This window comes from Grammomys surdaster, unplaced genomic scaffold (assembly GCF_004785775.1).
Source record: "Grammomys surdaster isolate TR1022 unplaced genomic scaffold, NIH_TR_1.0 233, whole genome shotgun sequence".
Taxonomy (NCBI): Eukaryota; Metazoa; Chordata; class Mammalia; order Rodentia; family Muridae; genus Grammomys; species Grammomys surdaster.
Window position 1 is genome coordinate 2,121,768 of NW_021604678.1, and position 7,614 is coordinate 2,129,381.

General features: G+C 43.3%; 1 protein-coding gene across 1 annotated transcript in view; it reads right to left on the minus strand.

The window, feature by feature from the left end:
• Positions 1-5,901, minus strand: part of Arhgap24 (Rho GTPase activating protein 24) — a 425,397-nt gene extending 419,496 nt beyond the window's left edge. The window contains exon 1 of the mRNA XM_028773655.1: positions 5,433-5,901. The gene's annotated coding sequence lies outside the window, so the exon portion shown is untranslated. The remainder of the gene's footprint in view (positions 1-5,432) is intronic.
• Positions 5,902-7,614: the final 1,713 nt, after the last annotated feature.

Below are 7,614 nucleotides of genomic sequence, written 5' to 3' on the forward strand. Positions count from 1 at the left end.
TGATAAGGACACTATACATTTCTGATGCACACATTGATAAGGACACTCATGTTTGCTCACAACTATCTACTTCAAAGTTCCCAAGCCTCAGTTCTCCTTCCGAGACCTTTAGGAAACAAAACCATTCGGTGACAAGAACATCCTCTGTGAAGAAGTAAAGAAATCATACCTAAAATATTTCAAGGAACGATATTCAATGACCTGAAAAATATTGAATCTAAAATACTTAAAGTTATATAGAATTTTATAAATATTTAACTAAAGTGTCAAAACAGTTAGACAGTACAAAATAAATTCAACCGACTTCCACAGTGGGAAGTTAACTTGTTAAAGGTGTCTTAGTTGCAGGTGCATTAAATGAATGCTAAAACCTTGCAGACTGAGTCTTCAGAAAGCCTGAACTGAGGTACAGCTGAACACCAGATTCAGTTCTCATCTTCCAGAATAACAAGACAAAAGAAGATTAAGGGTGATTTTTTTTGTCATTCTTCTATTAACCAAACCAAAACAAGCTATCCAAGAGAAACCACTCTAAAGTCTTAGGACTAAATACCAATTTAACAGGAAACTTGCTGCACAAAAATATTAAACTATGTAATGTGGAGTATTTACCAATTTAAAAAAAATTACCAATGAAGTGTGTGTCCTTATGCTGACTCTTGGCTTAAAAACAGACAATGCCACATTAAAGAACTGTTTAGTAAAGGCCTGTTATCAGAGAGGTGTCAGTGTGAAGAGCGTAGACAAGTTTCTACTTACTTTCATACAAATGGTAATCTTGACATTTTTAAACAAATAAGCAATTGGATTATGATCACTTAAACATTAGTGCATGTTTTTCCAATATTCTCAGAGATGCTGAAGAAGTGATGCATTTTAGGTCTCTGGTTAGCATTTTGCACAACTGGGAGAAATATTGTGCACATACTACTGGCAGGGGGCCAGAGACAAAGGTAACATTGCTTTGAGAATAAAATGAGCCCATTTGTGTTTTAGATCAAATGGAGTGTAATCTCTTCCCTGTGTACCAGGCAGGAGAAATAACTAAGGATGAGGGTAGAGGTTTTCAGAAAGAAACTTTGGGTTGGCTTTAGTGCTCAAATGAGATGAAAAGAAAATCAACATAATGAAGAATCAGAGACATGAAAGGAAGTGCCCTCCATGTTCTCTCTTCTAAGCCCACTGTTTCCTCCTTTAATTAGATCTGACTTCCCTCCAGCATCAGCACTCAAGATCATTATTAAATAGCCAAAATTTGTATTTTAATTTTGTTTGATTAATTAAGATGATTGCCCATCCCGTGGGTAGCATATCCAAATTTAACTTCATCATTTGTCATCACTGTTAAATCCAGACCGCCCTCTGGAATTGGATAGAACACAGACTCTACAGTATGCTACAGAAATAATTGTGCAAAAATATATCCATCGAAACTGTTTCTATTATCTTTAAATGCAGGAATAATTGTTATTTCTTTAAACGATTTTTAACATAGCTTTTGGGTTATTTTTGCTTTAGAATCGCGAAGGCACACTGTTTTGTACATTGCAGAGATTAATTAGGCATGTGTGGGCTGGCCTGGAGAGTGTATTGTCTTTTGTAGTACTGCTGCATAAGACAAACAAATGTTGGGCCCAAATACATATTCTTCAACAGACTGTTGGTTTAGAGCTCTCAGCATGAAGTGGAGACCATCAATATGTTATTCACAGACCACTTTACTTGCTCAGCTATTAAGAAAGCATTATATACTACATTCAGGATGCTGGATTGGTCACTTGGATCCCAGTGGCTCCCTCCTCTTAGCACTTACCCACTGAGGAACTCCTAACAGCGAGGAATAGACAGAGAGTGAATAAAATAAATCCATGCAACGTGCAGTACACCACTCTATAGTGAACAACAAACACGAGTGGCCTCATGCTAGGATTCTATATCTTTGGCTGTAGCCTCCAGGCTTCTTAAGTACACTGTGATAGTCCCATAATAATGGAATTACATAATGAAATATTTCTCAAAAGAGTCCCCATCATCCATTGACACATGGCTGTCATTATTAAAAGTATGATCAGATTATACGGGGTAGACAAGATGGAGTTGTTAATTCTTCCTACATGGAATTGTTCCCCACAATCACCAACATCACCAAGGAATCTTTGAAACTGGCAGCCAAAGATCTAAAGGAAATTTCTAGGCAACAGGACCATTCCAGAAGAATAAACCCATGACCAAGACATCAGAAATGTGAACAGGAAGGATCCACTCCAGAGGAAAGGCAACTGCAAGGAAAGAGCTTTTAGTTACCATGCTGGAAAGCTAGCTAGCCTAGAAGCACAGGCCTATAATCCAGTTACATCAGAGTCATTAATATCACAAGTTCAAGACCAGCCTGGGCAAGGGAGCAAGATCTTATCAAAATAAAACAAATGAAAGAAAAAACCGTATATGTATATGTATATGTGTGTGGCTCTCATTAGGCTCCAACAAAGCCTGCAGGTCAAGGGATTTATACATCAATCTTGTGTTATAAAGACTCACTGTAGGCGGTGGTGGCACATGCCTTTTAATTCCCCAGCATTGGGGGGTGGTAGGCACGTGGGTCTCTGTGAGTTCTAAGGCCAGCCTGATCTACAAAGTGAGTTCAGGGATAGCCAGGACTACACAGAGAAACCCTGCCTTGAACACCCCCCAAAAAAACCCACCCAGATTCATTGTAATGTCATTTTATTGGAGCTAGGTGCCACTTCAGATGTCACATGAGCACAAAATCTCTGGAAAAATGAGTATTCTCTGAGTCTTCCTCACCATGATCCTGTTCCTTCCAGATGTGCTGAACCCAACAGAACCTTGTAAATCTTTAGTCACAGAGCATAGATGAGCCCATCAGATTCGACATGAGGCTCAGCACTGGCTTCATGGTACACTGCCCATTTGCAACTATATTCTAAAATGTCTTTATCTCTGACAAATCTGAGTTCTTTTGCCATGGCTTTAGGAGTAAATATGCATCATTTTATTTAAAAGAAATCAATCTCTCTCTCTCTCTCTCTCTCTCTCTCTCTCTCTGTCTGTCTTTCTTCCCTCCCCCCAGTGTACTTGCAATGTGATTGTGATTAGGGCAGAATGAAGTCTTAAGGGTCTGCTTATCCTTGCTCTCCTCTGCATCCACATGTGACAAGATGTATAGCAGAATCTTCCTCCTGGGATCCAGGCTAAGACAACACTCACCTGCCCAGATTCATTTTACAAAACATTCACCTTCAATAAAAATAATCAAAATGGACCAGAAAGAAGCAATCAGCTGACCACATAAATGGAAACTCATCTTTCTACCTTTGACCAGAAAATGCCAGAGGAAACTGATCCCAGGTAACAGAGAGTACCACAGCCCTGTTCATAGAACAGGAAACAAATGTGCAGAGCCAAGAGTTCACAGCAGCCCTGCATTCGTGCATCTAGAGAAGCCAACCAGGATGCTAGAAGCCAGAAAGAAAACACTCCTCAGTGGGCCAGTAGGTCACAGCATGGCTCTTATGGGCACTGTTGGTAAACACCACTTAGACTCTGGCTAGGACAGCAAAGTAATCAGACTAACAGTACACAGCTGCTCATTCCCGCCCACTGCCTGCCCCGCCCCGCCCCCGCCCCGCCCCACCCCCAGGAGAGTTCAGGATAAATAAATAAATCCACCATCCAGGACAGCTATCAGAGTTTTGGTGGCTATAATCTGAAGCAAACACTGGGCAAATTTCACTGGAGATGCAAGTCAAAACTATTTTACACTATATTCTTGTCTGGAAAGATACATCACTACTTGTTTCTACAGTGGTTTTTCAGTTTGTTCCTAAAAACTTTATTTTTATTCCACTTACTACTAGGTTAGGAAAACTATTAGATAGCAACCACCCCTGTGTTCAATCCAAAGCCTTCAGATGCTGAAATAGAAATAGTGATAGTAACGTGGTTGAAAGTCAAGGAGTCGGAGTCTCTCCTGCAGAGAGAATTACACACTCCACACCCCACCCCTGATTCCTGTTAACTGTACATTACTTCCATGTACCTCAAAACATAAGTCTGTCCCTATTCCTTTGGAAAGATCTGCTACCAAGAACATGCATACTCTTCTGTGTGATAAGAAGTTTATGTTTTAATGGCTCTGCCTTCCACCGTGTCTAAGGCAAAATCTCTGACAACTCCATAAAGGCTCTAGAGAGCAGAATCCTGCTGTGTTTTCTGGAGGTTGGGCACTCAGGAGAGATGGAAAGGGAAGGGGTTATGATTAAGTTCTCTTGGAAGGTGAAGTATCCCCAGAGAAGATGAAGTAAGTACGGGGAATTTAGAGGGAGTTTGAGAACTCACAAGCTTCAGGAACCTTTGTTTTTGCTTTCTAGCTTTATCTAATGATTCTGTATGTTTTATGATGCCCAGTTCAATACCAACATCACTTCTTGACCTTAAGGGCTAGTTTCGAGCTCTAATTAGAGTCAGGGAAGGGATTTTATTGAATCTGCCTGCCCAGCTTTCTCAGCAATCCTGTAGAGCTTTTAAATGCCACTGCAAATGTCCCCAGATTGTAATCAGGTTGTCTTACTTAGTAGACCCAACAAGACAAAACTTTTTACTTATGAGTAAGTAAAGCTTTTACACCTTTTATATTTCAAGTGCCTGGCCTGACTTACTCATTTCCTTTTTTCTAATGAAATAGTGATATCTTGGAAGTTAAACAGGAATAATATGTAATATGGTGAGTAAAGAGATGAAACAGGAACACTAATGTGACCTAGTGAGTAAGAGAGACTTATTCAAATGAATTGGAATAGATTACAGTGGAGTCGGGGGCTGTGGTACTAGATGGTACTAGAGAATCTAGGATCTCTAAGGCATTCCGAATTATACTCTCTGAAGACTTACACAAGAAATGCTAAAGTTATCTTTAATGAGAATATGCTTCCTGTTTCTCTTAAAAGTATGCGGATACCTCCTCGAAATTCTACTCCTTCAAGAAGTCTAAACTCATCTGTGTATCTTAAAATCCACAGAAGATTTTCTATCGTTTTCTGGTACAATAGTAACACAATATATACTGAAATCTACCTCCACATTGCCAGTTGTCTAGGCAACTCTGAGACGAGCTAAAACATCACCAGAGGAAAGGAGAAGGTAGAGGTCAGAGAAGAGACTATACTGATTGTATTTGCTTTGTAAGTCAGAAACACAGGATGCTTGCTTGTGACACACACACACACACACACACACACACACACACACACACACACACTAAAAGAGCGTGGGTCCCAGCTCCTGGCTCATAACAGTCGCCCTCCCAGTCTCTGTAGCCTGAAGCTGCTAACCCCCCCAGGTGGTTTCTCCCCTCAACCACCGCTCCCCAACCCCCCCCCCCACAACACCCCCGCAGCAGTCAAATCACCTACCCTGCCAGGGATGCGGGACCTAAAAGGGATGGCTGGCGGCTGCTCTGATGTCCAGGCTCCTAGGACTGGCCTAAAGATGAGTTCAGGTCGGCAGGGTGCCCTTTACTTCCCAGGGCGAGCGCGGAACCCCATTCGCCAGGCCTGCGTGCTGCTCTCAGAGGAAGCCCAGGCCTCCGCAGAGCCACAGCTGCGTGGAAAGTTGGGGGGACTCCCCCAGCCGTCGCTGCCTTGCTTTAGTCCTCTCCGCAGCCTTGGTGGCCCCGCGGCCCCGTGGTGATTCCCTCCCGAGTCCCAACGGCTTTTTTTCACCCAGGCTGAGTTGCCACATGCACTTGAGAAATCCTAGCAGTTGCACAAAGAGTCAAGAAGTTAGAAAGAGTGATTGTGTGTGAATGTGTAAATATACAGTACAAGAGGCTGGAACAACTGAGTGGGGCCAGCCCGCAGACGCAGCCGGGTTTCGGGTTTCAGTTGGCAGCTGGTGCTTCGGAGGACCCAAGCAGCACTGGTGGGGTGGCGGGAGCCCCGCCCTGCACGCCAGCCTCACCTCCAGAGCAATGCTGGGCAGGCACCCCATCAGACACCACTGCCTGGGCCCTCTGCAGCTGGCTGCATTCATTTCAGCCCAAGTGCAGCATGAGGGCATGCTGGTCACAGATCTGTGGCTGTGGGTGAGAGAATGTAAGGAACCCAAAGCCTCCACTCTTGTGTTCCTTCACCAAGCTCCACACACTGGTTATACGTACTGCCACTGTCTCGGTCCAATCTTATTTCTTCAGTTTAAACGCTTTATTCCTAAATACATATTTAGATGAGTGTCCTTTAGTCAGCCATTTAGAGAAATTATTATTTAGAGAATTATTGGTGTAATAAATGGACCTGACATGCTTTTAGAGGTCTCAGAATCAAGACCCCAAGAGAGCACAGTAGCAAATATATTCCTGATACAGACTCATCCACCCCTCAAACCCTCCTTACCCCGCACCTACTGAGAGCTTACTGTTCTGGGTGTTTGGCACTCTTGGGTTTACTAAAGCCTGGTGTTTTAGATTTTGTCATTTGTGATGTCCAGGCACATTCTCAGGCTGACAAGCACACAAGGCTGGATGGGCATGGATAGGTATTTCGTTTGTGTTGCCTTCAGGTTTCCATGGGGGAAAATGAGTCAGCTCCATCCCAGGCTGAGGTCCCACCAGAAAATTGATTTTTTTCTGGCAGGAGACACCTCAGCCCTTTAATGAATGAAATTAAGATCTGTGGGAGAAAATAACCTCTTGTGCCTGTTCCTTTAAACTGTGTGTGGAATCCCTAGCCTGAAGCCATGAGGCCTGTGTTTCTAATTGGTGGGATAGACGACCTTCATCAGCTCACAAGACCTTGCGTGTTGTAATGGTGAACTGTTACACTGTCAAGTGACAGCCCATGGGCAGTTTTAAATGAGAGTGACAAAACAATGGGATTAACCAAAATGAAATCTGCACACATTCCTAAGAGCCCCCAGAAGACAAGCGTTAGCAGGTATGATTCAAGACTGTGACATTTCAAAAAGGCAAGGCAGCTATTAAGTTGGGAGCATACTTTCTGGTTATAACAAATTCAGACCCAAGGTGATACAAATTAAACTCAGGGAGGCTGTCGGGCAGACCCCAGGCTGAGAGATTAAGACACATCCCGTCCTTCTGTCCCAGGCCTTTAGCCTTCACACCTCTGTTTCCATCCTTTCCTCTTGACATCATCTCTCCAGCAAGTGATGTATGGGATTCTTAGGCTAGAGAAAACACAGGAAGAGAGAGGAGAGAGTTGTCATGGAGACGGCAGATGAGGTGAAGGAAGAGTTTCATCCACTAATACAGACCACAGTCCCTTCTGCAGACAGAAGTGCTTCACTGAAGCCTGTTGGGATTCAGATAGAAATCTGTGACTAGGGTACACGTAACACGGGGTGCTCAGGGGATTCTGACTGCACCACTCTCCCGTTGAGGGTTAAGTATGTTTGGGACATAGCTTTCCTATGCCCAGTAACAACTTGAAAGAAGAGATAAATTCTGGAACCAGTGGGCAGACCTTTGATTCTCACCAGAGGTGGTGGCTAAGGAGGCTCCTACATACAGACTTCTGGGAAGTGAGGTCTCTCCTTCAGCTTCAGAGTGTCTGCAGAGGGTGTGACCAAAGGGTCATTTGG